The following is a 16,613-nucleotide window of genomic DNA, read 5'->3' as shown; positions in this document are numbered from 1 at the left end:
TGGACCCTTGATGCATTAATTAAGTCATTTTCAACTCAAGGATATTATACAGGGTGACCTTTAATCGCGTTGTATTCAATTTCAGTGTAATTAAACACATATTCAGCGACAATAACATTCATCTACCGTACTTGCTCATCATCTTAAAACCGCAATTATATATATCTGAGATACTAGGATTTTGTAAAAAATATTCAAATTAATGCGGCATGAAATGAAACATTCCACCGCAGCTGGAAATTTTAAGAGTTGCCTTAAATTGACGTATCGTCCAATTGTGTTATATAAACTCAATGGTATCGGTGAATGTTCAATTCGTAATAAATTCCAGGCGAGAGAAGATGGGCCAGGGGTCATTAAGCCTAGTATTATAAATGCATTAAATACTGGAAGGCGATGGGATGAGTCAGAATCCGCAGCAACGGGAAGCTGGATTTCGGGAGGGTGGCAGGTGGCGCCAATTTTACGGACCGACGGCTGTGACGGATGTAACGAAACGCAGTTCTGTGCGAGCGTTCGTCACACGTGGTCGCTTCGCTGGGCACGATGTCATGGCTGATTTTATGGGAAACGGGGGTGGATGCTTCGTTCGCGAGATCAAAAATCATCCCCTTTGGCGCTGAACCGAGGAACTAGTGCACGTTTAATGAGATTGAGAAGAAAATATCCCAGTATGGTGAATATTCGAAATATAATTGTTTATTATTTAATGATACTCTTCAGACATAGAATAATTATTAGTCGGTTGAAGGTAATTTCATTCTCGTCGTTCGTTTGAATAAAGATACTAATAATTTTCAATTGCATAAGTATGTGGTTCCGAAGGTTGGGCGCAATTCTGTCTGATAGTCGATCGATAACAGGAATTTGTATAATCAGTAATACGATAACCAACGCCCCGCTGTGAAAATCAGAAACGGAACATCAGATGTTGATCTCCCAGCTTTCATTACCATCGTAGCAACGAAGCTTGTAATATATATGATTATAATTTGTATTTTATGTAATATGTATGATTTTACTATATAAAATAATATAGTAAATTATAAAAAATCGAGATAGATATCCGTTTCATCTGATGTTCTTTCTGAATTTTTCAAATGTTTTCAAGTTCAGATGCTTGGGTTGATAAATCCCAACTTCGCACGATAAAATCAATAAAAAATTCTCAGCTCACATCCAATTAAATCTCTCACTTAAATATCGCTTGTAATATAAAGGTCTTTAAAGTATAAGAAGATATTCTCACGCACCAAATTTATTACCAGATCTACATCCGCCGATAAAACCAAGCATGACGCTATGATCTAAAACAACTCAATCTAATTTTCATCGTCGTGCATTAGCCAAATGGAGGAAGCTTTCCAGCAAACTTATTAATTCTAAGCCCATCTCGACGTAACCTAATTACAGCCAAATGGAATGGAAAAAATATGTAAAATATATGTATCCTACTAGCCTACGCTCGAATGCCTGAGTCCAATACTCAAAGGAACTACAAGAAACACGGGGTCTAGACTTACGGGCCTTCCTTAATAAACGCGAGCGGTTGGAGACGTTCTCCATTTGGTGCATCGTTAATCATCATCAACCGACCTTCCGTTAAATGGTTCCATTTCACGATATACTTTAAAACAATCTTATCGACCACCCTTTCCTTCTCTTCCTCTCTCCACCAGGATCTACGTGACTGGCAACTGGTTGCGTGCACAGTATCATAGAGGCGCACACTTTTACCACGAGCACATAGAACCGGTAGTCCGATGGGGGCCATTGTGGCCAGGTATTCAGTCAGTTTTCTAGGTGTTGTGTATCGTTGTATAGCACAGGTATAGATGGCGCGCGTGGCTCATTAGTGCTAATGAGTAATGAGCCGATGATTAGAGGAGGCGGTCCGGAGGCGTGGCGCCACCTTGATCTCGCCGACGAAGCGCAAAGCAAACCTTCTTTGCTGCCCATTCTTCTGCCTCTTCCACCTTTTTTCCTTTTCTCCACGGCCTCGTGTTCATCTTGTTGCGCGCGACCCGTTCGCCATCCCCCTCTTCGCGATCCTACCCACGACCAGTTCACCAGCCGGTCACCGGCGAACCTCCGCAGCCTCGATCTCGGAAGATTCAGCTTTGCTATCGCGTTACCACGTTCCACGAACCGGCCTTTCGCTCGGATCTTTTCCTCGAATTCAATAAGGTTCGAATAGCGTGGGAAGTTGAATGAAATTCGAAAATTTCGTGTCGAATTTCAATCATTTTCTTGTTGCTTATTGCGTTTTTATATCCCGATTTTTTGACTGTTAGTTGTACGGAAGAACGAAAGAATTATTGCTGAAGTTAGAAATATGGTAGAAATCTGTTGCGAGCCTAACAGTTCATATAACTGGGGTTAATTTAATTAATAGAAGTTTATGAATTGCATATATCATTTGTTGTTCATGATTTTTCATTCAAACAATGATTTTCCATTCGGATAAGTGAATTTAATCGGCTGGTGTACAGTTAGTCAGATACTAACCAAAATTTCGTTGCGATAAATGGAGTTCTACTGTATACAGTTTGCTGAATGGTCGGAGCCTGAGGCGTCGAGCTCGCGTCAGCACGATTACGTCAATCCATCGCGGCTTCTCTGATGCCGTGCCGTTCTGATTAGGTCGTTAGGCTCGCTAATGCGGCCATAAAGTTTCTAATTTAACGAACACGGTTGTTCTGGTCTCATTTACGTGTGTCCATACTTATAAATTTACCACGCTTCTCACACACTATGTACATACTCTCTTCATCACTAGGAGAAATTAAATTACTCTAATTGCTAAGGATTGAAAAAATTAATCGAAAAATAAGAAAAACAAATAGGAAACAACGTAAAGCATACGTGAAACGCATCAAACACGCAATCAAGCGTTCGCCAGATTTTTGCCAGGCCGTAACCCTTGATTCTAGTCGGTAGGTCGATGACACCACGCCCACTTGACCGGTCGGTTATTATTCGAGGCCGGTAATAATAACATAACGACGCACGAGAAAGTCCATTTCAGGTGAAAAAGAGGCGGATAGAAAGGGAAAGAAAGGTCCCTGGGCCACGGAGCCGGTGTCCCGCGGCTAGTGTCAACGTTTGACTTTACGAGGGAGCTGGCAGCCACGAGAATGGGAGAAAGGCCGTGGCTTGCAGGGGTCCACCGGCTACAATGGCCACCCGCCGCGGCGAAACCAGCCCCCTCGACTCCTGGACGAGTTAATGTTATTCCGCGCCATCCATGTATAGTTGCGTTTCTATTAAATAGACGTCAATCATACGATCCAGCGAAGATTTATGCTTCCCACCGAACATCGGGGTGGCCCATCCAGAGGGACACAATTTTTAATAACCTCGCGAACCCGTGCATCCAGATGATCTGATTGCAACTAGTCTTTTTGTACGAGCGGTAGAGGAATCTTCGAGTTTGATAATTATATTTATTGCGTGAATATTCGTTAGCAAATAATGTCGAGTGAGTGAGTACTAGTAATATAATTATTGTTATATAGCATACGTGTTTTATACCGTAGATCTGTCGATACTTTTGTGTAATAGTATGCTTGAATTTGAGCGAGACAAAGGTGTCACATGGGGTGCGATAGTGAGGAAGCAACGATTCGTTTCTATCGTATCTTATTATTTAAGACAGACGAAGATTATTAGTTGAAACGAATATTGGTTGGGACGTGCATTCATAATATCACTAAGATTTGTAATCCGCCGAATCATATTCGAAACGATTCTAGTTTCTCATCACATGTAACATATCCCAGCAAATCGAAGTCTTCCAAACCTTTTATCACTAGCTATCTCTCTAAATTTTCCTTGTCGATCGCGATCAATAAAATACCGTGAAGTTATCTTTCAGCAAATTTCATCATGGTAAACGTTTCGCATGGCCGCGTTCGGGAAGCGGCGTCGCGAAATTCACAAGGTTCAAGCCGACGGAAAAAAAAAGAGAAGGATAAAAAGTAAATAACGAAGCGTATCTCGCGTGCAATGCGCCGGAAAAAGATCGGTCACTCTCTTCCTCCAGTTACGTGTTTTTCAAACAGGCCGCCACTGGGTCGGGGGTGATCCTCCGAGAAATACCAGCGTTGGTCCCTTTTCCTTTTTCCAAAAGAGTAACCTGATCCTGTTATTCGCGCGGCAGAGCTCACCAGCTCGAGACTGCTGCTCCTGCTATCCGCCCCTTTTTTTACCCTCACTGTTTTCCTGAGAGTATAATATGCGTGAAGAAGATCGGCTGCACGATAAGTGAAACCCTTGGGTTACCGAGTCAAGCAGGTATCGAGGATCTACCGACGACCTAATAGAATCTGAAGTGCGTATATTATCGGTAGCCAGGAACCGGGAATCGTGATGCTACACCGCACACATGCTCGTCAACCCACAAATATAAATAACGATCTACGAATTTGGGGATTTGAATTTTTGAATAATGAGGAAATGGGAAAGAAGCACGAATTTTGGTGCGATAACGATGGCTTTGTGAATAAGGTTTCATTTTTTTACTGTTTCAAAAGTTTTCCATTTTTTCGGAGGTTCCCTGTTTTATATTGGGATTTTTTGGAATTTTTAAGTTTAAGAATTGAGATTTTACGAAGTCACATTAATATGTCTCTCGTTGGACGTTTCGAAAATTCTTAGACATTTATTTTTGACGATTTGGTAAAAATAGTGCCAAATAACAGGAATTTTGTATCTTTTGAATATTTATAAAACAGGGTACGTAATGTGGCAAGAAAATTATAATCGAAATCAAATGATAAACTTACATGTTTAACTTAACGGTATATTATAAAATTCTTAGGAAACTTATGATTTCGCGGTTAATTATTAATGAACTAATACGCGTTTTTTATTTTCATATAACGCAACGACAAGAAATTGAACTGAAATGGTAAATTGCATAAGCTCTAACCGGTTCTAATGAAACATTATAAAGCAATGAGAAATCGAAAAATATTTGATCGCTATTAAAGTAAAATAATGTTTTCTGTCTAATAAGTCACATAAATTTATGTAAAGATTAGAAACGTATATCTCGGACACGCTCCCAATCACAAATTCTCCAATAACATGTTAAACTATTAAATGGGAAAGGAGAGTTAACTCGTCACTTCGATTACCAACATTTAAATTTATTTACATAGAGATTCTCGGTTTCCTTAATACATAATTAGTCGTATATTAAAAACTGGGAGTAAAGTCTAGTTTCGGAATCTAAAAGAACTTTGTGATTAAAAAACAACCTAGTTAGCATGTTAAATTCCTCGTTTAACTGGATGTTTAATTTAATCCTCGAAGCATTAGATATGTGTGTATGTTGAAAAGAATTCTGTGTTATTGTAAACAAGATATATCTTCATTCTCAAAAAATTGAAATAATTTCAATCGTCGATGTTAATGACGTCTTTTCATCTTTAATTCCAAGCTTCCACAGTATAGTCTTGACCAACTTGGCTGATCGTTTTTAATCAAAATCTATTTTAAGAACACGATCTTTTAAAGATTAGTCGTCGATACATAAATTATAATAAAGAGTGCTGGGATATCTGAATAATATTAACTGTGAAAACATAGAATCTTTTTTTAATATAAATTTCTATACCTGCCCGTTACGCGTGCAAATAGTTATCATGACAACATAATCCATCGGCCAGCTTCCATACCATACACCTGTTCCAAAATAGCAAACAGTAACTCACAGAATATTGAACGTCATTGCCGAGTGACGATCGAAACGTCAAACATCTCTAAGTCCATCGCAATAAATCTTTCGTACTAGCTTCCAGAAGCGAGACGAAGCTATTTCAAACTTCAAACCCACCAGTAACGTTGGCCATAGCGTGGCACCTGTTGTGCAAGCTGTACATTTGCATTTTCTTGGCGATTCAACCATGCGACATCCACGTCTCTTATCGGCTCTTTATCGTTAATGACCGCTCGAACATCTTCAGTCGAATCGATCGAATTTATTTCTGTTTTATCGCGACGACGCGAAACAGGGTTCCTGGATGAACGTAAAATATGTGCCAGATAAATTCTTCATGGGTGTAGGTTTGCTCCTTATCAATATGGCCCTTGAGGAATCGTATAAACGACATGGAACGGCGCGGAGAACGAAGCGCGGCTTGAATTGCAGATCATTCGATCGGTACGTGACGCGTTGTTTGTTGCCTCGTGGAACGTCTTATTCATCGTGACCCTACGTTCAGTCGCTTGGCCTTTTTTTCCGACGAGTCATGTTTCGTTGACGATCCACGATCGAAATGAGTTTGTCTGTCAAGAGGCAACATCGCGCGGGACAGGAGACATTAACGATTGGGAACGACGTTGTAGATTTGTGTCATTGCAACGAACGGTTCGAGGTAAGTTACGATTGTGGTAGGGATCATGTAAGTTTGTACAAAGAGTAATCTTCTTACCGAAGGAATGAATTTTTTCCGTAAGGGATTCGTGAAACTAATACATGATAAAGAAAGTAATCCAAGAAAAGTACATTACTTTCCATTTTTTTATAACTCCGCTACGAATCTTATGAATTCTTCTTATACTAAGAGAAAGAAAATTACGTAACCTTTCATTCATTGATATCACTGACTTGTCATCGAAGAAATGCCCTTGAACGACTGTGATTTCAATTCCATATTTAGTCTCTTATAATTAATAAGTACAGATAGCAATAAAATCATCAGTATTTTCTAAAGAGCAAAGTGTCACGGTTGATCCTGCACTACACATCGATTCCCTCGGAAAGTATCGGTAGAGTCTGGTGGAAGGGCTGCCAGGTGACGGCGGCGCCTCGCAACGCATCCATCTTCGTGCTCGGGCCTGTTTAGGTCCATCCCTATGGTCTTCCATCCTCGTGCGGCTTTTGAAACACGAGGAGGCCAAAAGATGAAGAAAGTCTAACTAACGATCAGACAGAGAAAGAAGGATGGGGAACTCAAACTTGGCGGTTATTTATTAGAGGACCTCGTTAAGGTCCATCCGCGTAGCCGAGTCTCCGGTCTCTGGATACGGAGAGCTGTCACACCCGCGTTATCTGGCCGGACGCATTGTTTTAATCTCCCACCGAAACAGTCTCTCTCCTTTTTCCTTTTTCTCCTCTTTTATCCTTCCTTCTTCCATAAACGAACACGCAAAGTCTCCGTTCCTTCTTTCCTATCTCTTTCGTTGTCGTATTACTGGTTCCCGATGGTCCGTTTCGACGTGACTAACCTACGACCAAGCAACAGTTCCTCTCATCGGTTGTATGGCGCAAACGCGAGCTCTTCTCTTGGTAGATACGATCTCGTTGCGCCGGTTTCTTGGCCAGAAACATAGGTGCCGAGCAAAGATACGAGCCGCCGTTTGCCACGGAGATTGATCACGCTGTCGTTCGAGAGGCAAGGAAGCCACGCGATGCGGTTGCTTCGTCTGTCGTCGTCGGGTTGGTACAGACAGACACGGTAAGGCTTCCTTCTTCTCGTTTTGCCCCGCGAACCGGCAATTCGAGCGAAACCTCGGGTGAGGATCTAAGGCACATTTAGGTCTCGAGTCGTGTTTTCAGTTAAATACGGGTTTACGGGCCGAGCTGTTCACGCGAACGAACTTGGCTTCTTGCGTCGTGTTACCATTTTTATGGTCTTTAATGTAAACGAAATAACCATCCGGTCCGATTCATCACTCGTACGCGATTGTTAGCCGCGTTACAAATGATGGGAGATTATATAGAAAGAGAATATCCTCTACGGTGGATAGTTCCACGATTTATGATATCCCTTTCGTTTTGTAACGCAAATGTATTGTAAATATTTCACCCGTGGATTATGGACCACGGGGCGAAATTATACGGGGTGTTGAGAGAAAAACATTAAGGGGAATGAAAGATGCCTGATCAACATAGAACATAAGAGTGATGTTTTTCGTGTAAAATGTAACTGTATATTTCCTTTCGTGGAGTATTTACGAGCTTAATTTATTATTTCTCTATGGACTGGCAACAATCCAAACCTTTCCAATTTTCATTCAATACATCCAAACTTTCTCGAGCCCTTCACCCTTTCATTGATAAATTTGTAGGGGTTCAGCGTATGATAGATACGTATTTCAGGAGATCGTATTATTACGGTTTCAGTAGTGTAAGGATCAATCAAATGCTTTAAACACTTGTTCCATTACCAGAAAAGAACTCACTAAGTGAAGGCAATCGAAAACATGTATCTCAAGAGAAGGTATCCGGCGATGGGTGATATCAAATACAAAACGAACGGCAGTTTCGGGTGAAAGCCTGGCGGGACCATTGCGCGTTACAAGTGTAATATATAGCTTATTATATATCACGATTCTGGTCGCGGTGCTTGGACGTTTACGAGCATAGCTGAAGGCGCCTTTTGTAGGACAGCGACGGTACAATGTCAGGTGTCCCCGACGCGGTGTTTCACGTGGGCACATGCTGCCGTTGCCGTTTCACAGCGTCTTCCACCGACTTGTCAACCCATTACCCACCCGATCCTCTCTCTCTCTCTCTCTCTCTCTCTCTTACCGCTTGCTAAACACCCACGCAACAAATCAAGCGAATCTTTTAATTGCCTGACATCTTTACGACTCCTATAAAACAATGAATAGGTTAGGTTTCGAATGCTGTGGAGGGACGCGTCCCGCGGATAGAACCAATGGCTGTGTCGCTGCCTTGAATACCGGTATATCATGTTTACGGTGTCTCCGGGGTTAAGTCCTCGTTGATTCGTGAGAAGATCCTTAAGAAATCGGCCCGATCTCGGACAACGCGTATAATACGGCCCCTGGATGCCTTTCGAAGGCATTCAAGGACTCCAGAAATCCGAGATGCCACGAACCAGCAAGCAGGAAGGGCCTTTTCTTCCTCTTGTTTCTCTCTCGTTTCACGACGTTTGCGTGTTGTACCTGTTTCCAACAGCGGACGATGTTTCAGCGGTAATGGGCCTCGCCGCGAAATCGAGAGAACGTGCGTGCAAATCGAGGCAAAAACACAGACTGCGGATCGAATATGCGTGTCGCCATATCGGTCCTCCGGAAGGCGTTTTATGAGATGTCCAGGTTCAATGATACACAGATTGCGTTTTCCCAGATTTCTATCACAAAGGAAGAAAGATGATCGCCGACTCATATTGCAATAGATGTAGGTTACTAGTATTTTTGCACTATTTCCAAGAAACCCTATATATGAAAATAGATGTTTAAGTGAAAACCGAACGTACTGAAATAATATTTTAGAAGACACCTTCTCAGTGTGAAAGATTATGTTGATGACAAAAGTGGTATTTTTCACCCTTCTAAGTACGCATGTTACCACTAACATAACTTGAATATCTACGTTAAATTATTGCCAACGACCTAGAAATCGTGAAATTGCTGTCCTAAACTATCGAGATAGCTCCTAAAGAAAACGCGATTATTCTTTTCCAACATGCCGGCGGTTATATCCTCCGGTAGGGTATCCCAATCGGTAGCCACGGCAACAACGACCAAACTCACCGGTATCCGCTTGTCCCGCGCTTCTTTTGCTCGTAGCGTGTAACGAAAGTTCAAGGTCAGGGAATAAATCAATCGGTTAGCGAAGGGAACCGGTTAAATCGCGTTCCACGCGCAATGATACCTACCTCCCCCCACCGCGATTAATAACCCCTCTGATAATTAATGACCGATCGCGGGACCGCTCTAAAACGAAGTATCACGTGACCGCGGCAGTGGTTGCGCGGTCGGATAGATGCACGACGATCGATCGTCCCCGCGACATGATCGATATAGAAGAATCCGCTTTTAAACGAACGCCGACCGATCATTCATCCTCGAAAGACAACGTGCCGCTGTTACAAACATCGAACGAAGGAAGAATCGCCGATTATACGACCGCGGCGCGGCACCGGTTCGCGTTGTAAAATAATCTTAAATATCGCCATTAATCACGAGGATATTTCCCGGATCGTATACGGTGTTCCTTTTCTACACATTGCGACACTGTGCGTATGTATACAAAAGGGAAGGTAACATGTAACTGCCAGGGAACTTACAATCTGGCAAAGGGATGTATGGAAGAGAGAAGAATCCAGCCACGTTGGTCTTGGACATTCGCGCAAAGAAGAAAATCAAGTTTCCGTAATTCGATCGTTATGTAACGAGAATATCGATAAAAACGTTTCGAGACGTCCGGAGGAAGGGCCTATGGTCCGAGCGGTGATAGTCCCAGAGATAGTCCGGTACGCGTTCAGCTTCGTTCAGCATTATGGTTGCGGCGTCTGAGACCGCGGGGGGCGCCGGCGCCGGCGCGTAAAATCTCTGCCTTATGAGACCCCTCTCGCCTCCCACCGCCACCTGTCCCCAACCACTATATACCAGGCCCCACGCCGTTCGCCAAGGAATCTCCGCCACCTCTTCTTCTGCTTCTCTATCCCTTCATCTTTCTCTCTTCTTCCTTCAACCTTTGCAGTATCGTTCGCCCTGTTCCGCTTCGAAATACCCCGTCTCTGCGCGGCCTCTACCACGGGCTTTTGTTTTAAGAAGGCATCCCAAGGATCCCTCGGACGTGATAAATGGTACCCTTCCCAACGGGGCCTGATCGGTAACTTCACGTGCGACTATGCGGTGACACACCAGCCGCCGCGATTATTTGCCTCCAGAGAACCGGACAACTTGAACTGGCCGGACAGAGATCGATCTTTGAGATGACAAAAGGACTATGAAGTTCACGGTTCTCTTGCACGAGATGCGACCCGTGAATCGTGATAGAGGTCTTTCTCTGTATTTTTACGAAGTTATGATCGTTTTTTTAATGGGACTTGAATTGTTGACACGCTTTTGGATTATGTTTCGAGCAACTGTTGCATTTAGTAGATTTAATGAAGTTTGTGTGTTAGATTTCGTGTATTTAGTTATAATCAGTGTGTATAATCATTCTGTTTTTATATATCCTGTCTTTTTGCTTATAACAAATTAGCTATAGATTTTAGCATTCGTATAGTTAATTATACAAATAACATGAACTCTCAGCGTTCATTACCTTTATAGATATAGGGAGGTAAATGTTCTCATAATAGTTCTCAATCTAAAAGACGATTTCAATTTCGCAACTTTTTTTCCGTGATTCAAACACCAGCTTATTCTTTTTCTCCATATTTTACGCTCTTCAATTTGTTCTTCGTTGTAATTACGCTTCTGCTGGTTTCCTGTCAGTATACCATGATCGATTCTTCATAGCCCGATCGAATTCTGCAGCTGGTAACATCTGTTTCATTGGACCATTGAAAAAATCTACTGGAGTACTTATATCGCACGGGTTTTTTTCGAACAAACGGGATCGTTCTCTTCGATCCTTGCGACCGATTTCATGTTTGCGACTCTGCAACATCCTCCCAGGTCGACCGTTCGCTTGTCTCTACCGTATGTGAACGTCTACGTAGCCGTGTCCGTGCAAACAACCACGGCCCTGTGTGCGTTCTCGGGGAGGTATAATTGAATGTTTTGTATAATTAACCTGCGCCATAACTCAAGGTACGTCGCGCCTCCAGCCGCGGGCAGACCTTCCCCTTCCTCTTCAATGCACACGCACCTCCTTTCAAACGAGATATTTGTGTATTCACGGATTCGCTTATCCGCGACGCGCTATTACGAGAGGTTACTTCGCGGCGTGTTGTTAAAGGGAAAAATTGTATGGACACGGCCGAATAAAGATCGGATAATTGCTTGGGAAACTGTCCACCATGAATATTTATGTCGAACAAAGTGATTGTTTATTAAAGCTTTTCTTCGAGTTAATTGTTTCTTATAGCCTCTTATTTCGATCGAAGGTAATGTATATTACCATTTGTGAGATGAATCGATAAGATGTGTTCCGGACTTGTAGACATTGTATATGAAGATTATGTTTCGTATGGTTGTGGATGCGAATTTTTCTCATACGCTTCTCTTCTCCGAAGTATTGCATCTATGCTTTATTTAACAAATTTGTGATAGGAGAATATTTAGAATTTCCGGTAATGGAAACGCGAGGTAACAATAGATGTATAATAGAATTTTACGTTTCAAAATTCTCTTGGTTGGAATTTCAATTTTAAGCCAAGAATCATTTGAGTGAAAAAATATAAAAGGTAGAAAAGCAAGCCCCAAAACGAATAAAGGAACTAAGCCGTATATAGCGAAGGCTACTTTCAACAGCCCCCAGCTGTTAGATTTCAGGCTCCAACTACAGAGGACATAAGACATACAACGCAAACAGCAATCGAAGAGCGCAGACAAAAATTCGATCTCTCGACAGGGCTATATGTCTTCCGTCCAAGATCCTCCAGGCAGCATCACCTGATATTTACATGAAATAACGTGGTTATCCTACCTACAGGATGAAAATGTAAACGGATCACGCGGGCGCTATCATGTAGCGAGCGAAATTGGAAGGAGCTCCACCTACCATCGACTTCAGAGCCTAACTAACAACCGGATAATAGTACCGACGAGACCTGGAAGCTACCTCGTGTAACTGAGCGTCTTCGAAAAGCCCAACAAAACAACTTTGACCACCGGTTTACACAGTTCTGCACTAAACGACGCCGCTACAAATCCACCGCGTTTCAACCTTGTTACTTTGCCCTCCTCTCCATCGAGCGATCTTTTAAAAACTTACTTCCCGTCTAAGAAGGGTCTAAGAAGAACCGTACGTATACAAGATATGGCCAGATAAATACTCGTGCTTGTATATAATAAACAATCGATTTCGATTGCAAATTATCAGCTTTAACGAGAATTAATTGAAAGGATATAGTCTCGTGACCGTTATTCGCGATAAATTGAGGCTCGTTTAAAAGTAACTTACGCGACCACATATCCCCGTCCCTTTTACCTGATCTCACGGATAATCGTGTAGCCTGACTACGTACTGTCGCAATAAAGTACAAGGTAAATAGGCTAGCATAACGAACGTAATTAGACGAAACGAGCGCGTTCTCGAGGATCCGTGAAAATTGCGGATAATCGAGTCGCGACTGATTTACCATAATTAACGTCATACGACCAAGCTCCGAGCAACACCTGTCACGAGCATCTAGCGCGGCTGTGTGATTACGAAACGCGTTTTATTATTCGTAGGTTTTTTAAGAGCACACTTGGTATAAACGCTATTCAGAGGTTTATTAGACTACTTGATAATTGCTCGCATCGTTGATAGCCTCGACGACTTTATTCTTTAAAATCATTCGTCGATTTTAATCTATTATTTAGTCTATTTTCATCTTCACGGTTTAGAATTGTTTTCCATTCCATTTTCTTACGTATTATTCTAGTTTAGAGTGGTTCTTCACTATACCGCTTAGAGCTACGTAATATTCTTTACTCTGTTTTATTTTATAGACTTTGGACAGAATTAAAAAACATCATGTCGTGCGTCGCATATTCATATGTCTCAAATCAACGACTGCTTGTCATCGAGTATCATACTCCACGTCCAACACATGTTCTCTTCGTGGCACAACAGAGTCCACACGCGATTCCGAGTCATCGCAGCTCTTGTTCGAATTTACGTAGCGTGGAAGAGGAAAGCTTCGAGAAACAAACGACTGAAAGTGAACGAGGCGAAATCACACGTTCTCCGCAAAATTTCCTATGCAACAGTGCATTCGAAAGTATGTATTCATTACGGAACGCCTAAGTGCCCATTTAAATAGCTATATTTCAGAACGTAGCCGTAAGGCCAACAACCTGTCAAGAGATCATACCCTTGTCAAAATAATCGCTAAATTATGGGATGCGTACAGTTTTAACTACCAGCCCGCTTCCCCCGGCTCTTTCGCCGACATTCCCGTTTTCTGCCTATCCATTTGGCCCATCTTGTTTCTCTCGATACCTGCCAGCTTGCTTCGGTTCTGTGTCTTTCTCCCCATTTCTTTCTTCTTTCTTTTTGGTAAAACAGCGTTTGGGTTACTGGTATGATGAAAATCGACACAGAATTAATTATTCGACTCGCGAACAAAAATTGTATGGGACATTGGTTAGCTAACGTTATCGGGGCTCGCGATGATTAATGGGACAATAAAATTCACCTGAAAACATCGACCAACGACCAAACGTATATAATTGTTATTTTATTCGTGTTTCTAAGATCCCGGAGAGGACGACACGTAAGCCATTAATTTTCATCAACCGGGACGACGCGACGTTCCTGGCGCACCGAGAGTCACTGCCGAATTTCTTGAAAGCATCCGTGATAGATGAATAGATTGGGAAAAGGAAAAATATCCGACTATATATGACAATTCGCGATTGAATAAATTAATTCTTAGATGCATTTATTGGAGATAGTAAAACAATTCTGAAAATGTGAATTTGTGTGTCGTACAGCTATAGAAAAATAACTAACACGTTGACAGGTAGTGTGAGAAAACACGAGTATATTTCTAAACGACAACATCATGCGTTCAAGAGCTGATGATCCCCGAGCAAAGAGAAAGAGAAAGAGCACGAGTCGTAAAAGAAACGTTCCGTCTTGGTATTGACGTGATTGTGCGGTACTTTTGATCAGGCAATTACGTCGCCGTATGATTTTATATTTTGTTGAGGACAGATAACGTCTAGCGGGCAAAATAAAATCAATCTCGCGCGGTTGCTAAATTACAGGACACCGCGAGACCAGCGACTCGTAAAACCTCCGAGAGATGCTCATTTTTCGGTGTACTTTGTTACTTTTAATTTCCTCCCGGTGACTGGACATTCCTGTTTGGCCACACGCCTTGAAAAACAGCGCTCGAATGGGTTGTATTCGCTGAACCGTGATTCACACTTAGAATTGTAAACGTTCTCGAGGTTTTATGGTGTTTGCACCGGTAGCAGGCGTAGACGCGTCTCGTTTCACGGATTTATCGATCCGATCCAAACGGCTAGATGCTCGTCACGCTCGATGAAACATCGACATTCGCGATTTCGTAGAAACATTAGATTGGCAGGAAATGGATTGCCAAGCAATAAAAAATTACTAATTGCTTACTTAAAATTGTTGAAAAGAGAGCTATAGAGCTAAAATATTGTATATGTGATGAGCCATCTAACTCGATTACTACACATATATTATACTGAAAAATGTTTACGATATTCTATGATAGCTTGAGACTTTCCAATTTTCTTTATCGTTATTTTACGAGTTCTTTTACGATTTCCTTAGCGATTTTCTTTTTTACAAGTTTCTTCGCAAATTTTGCTGTATTAATAAGTAGTATCTCAAAAATCATTTTTCAAACTTTTTTACGAATTCCCTTTTAATCTGTTAACCTAGTGTTATCCTTTGAGCAGAAATTCCTAATCATTCTGATCATGGAATTGAAAATTGATACAGACAAATTAATTTCCGTCTTAATGCTGTGTTAGTTCTTGTGAAGTGGAAGTCCTCAAATAAAGGAATTAGTCCCATGAAAAATTTTCTTTTGACCATCTTTTTTTTATGAATATCTGCGAATCTCTTCCCGATGGATGACGCACGCGAAAAGAAAATTACGCAGTTAACATTATGTCCACTTAGCGACGAGCCAACGAAAATACGCGTTCCTATACGCGTGACGATTCGCGCGCTCGTCCGTTCATTAATATTAATCGACCTCGTTGTCACGTGGCCGTTTCGCAATGCTTGAAAACGTGCCTCGACCGCCGCGTGTCTGCACGCAACCTACCGATGATTAATGACAGAAAAGGCGGGAAAGGTAGGCGCAGGTAGATTTTCCCTTATCTACTGGCGGCTGGTTTATTCGCTGTTTTAGAGCGTCGCAGCTGCGTCCGTTCGTTTTTCCATCGTTACGAGCACCAACCAGCGGGAATGCGCTCCTTAATGTCGAACACGGCTCGCCTCTAACCCTCCACCGTATAATCACGCGGATAAAAATAATTATACTGTGCATGCCCTACCGTTCAAGATCGTCTTGTTCGCTGAGACATTTATTGCTTACGATATTACCTTCGTTATAAATACGGAAAAGCGAATTTCTGTCCTGTGATTTTCTGATTGCTCCATCTTCTGTTGCTTTCACCAGCGACTGGTTGGTAGCAATTTCTTCAACGTATTTATATTTCTGGATCTATTATCTTGTTTATGTTGTCTTCACAGGACAGGTTTAGATATAGTATTATCTCGTGATAGTTTATGTTAAATGTATCAAGTTGTATTGGAATGTTTATAAGTACGTGTATTCTATACTGTGAACAGAGCAAGTAAATATTCTACAGCTAATATTCTTAGGCATATGTAATCCAGTCATGCGTGAGCTATACATTGTAGCACTTATAGGTAAACTCAGGTGTGTTTCCTGTAATATCTTAACCACTATGTGCACCTTCTTATTATTCCTAGGCTTTCGTATTCCTAACACTTGCGGTCTGTTCATATGTCAATTTTCAAGCCTTGTATGCAATTCATACTGCGATTATGGCGCTTAGAATGAACGACGAAGTGGTAGCAATATTAGAATATTTTAAATATACTAGAACAATAGAATATACTAATAATAGAATATACTATACTATTATTATTAGAATATACCATTGTGCAAAAATGAATGAACATTCGTACACTATATTTAAATCTCGGTAAAATATCGATCTCATGAATC

The 16,613-nt window shown here is 41.7% G+C and overlaps 1 protein-coding gene and 1 long non-coding RNA gene across 21 annotated transcripts in view; one reads left to right on the top strand and one right to left on the bottom strand.

Moving 5' to 3' along the window:
• Window positions 1-16,613, bottom strand: part of LOC117238402 (neurobeachin) — a 413,842-nt gene that overhangs the window by 53,774 nt on the left and 343,455 nt on the right. The window lies entirely within an intron of this gene.
• LOC117239423 lies at window positions 13,559-15,020 on the top strand. The gene is made up of 2 exons (XR_004494446.1): window positions 13,559-13,646; window positions 14,123-15,020. It is a non-coding gene; the product is annotated as an uncharacterized LOC117239423 (long non-coding RNA).

Source organism: Bombus vosnesenskii, unplaced genomic scaffold (genome assembly GCF_011952255.1).
Source record: "Bombus vosnesenskii isolate JDL3184/JDL3185 unplaced genomic scaffold, Bvos_JDL3184-5_v1.1 scf7180000013262, whole genome shotgun sequence".
NCBI lineage: Eukaryota > Metazoa > Arthropoda > Insecta > Hymenoptera > Apidae > Bombus > Bombus vosnesenskii.
This window is presented reverse-complemented; position numbering and strand designations above follow the sequence as displayed.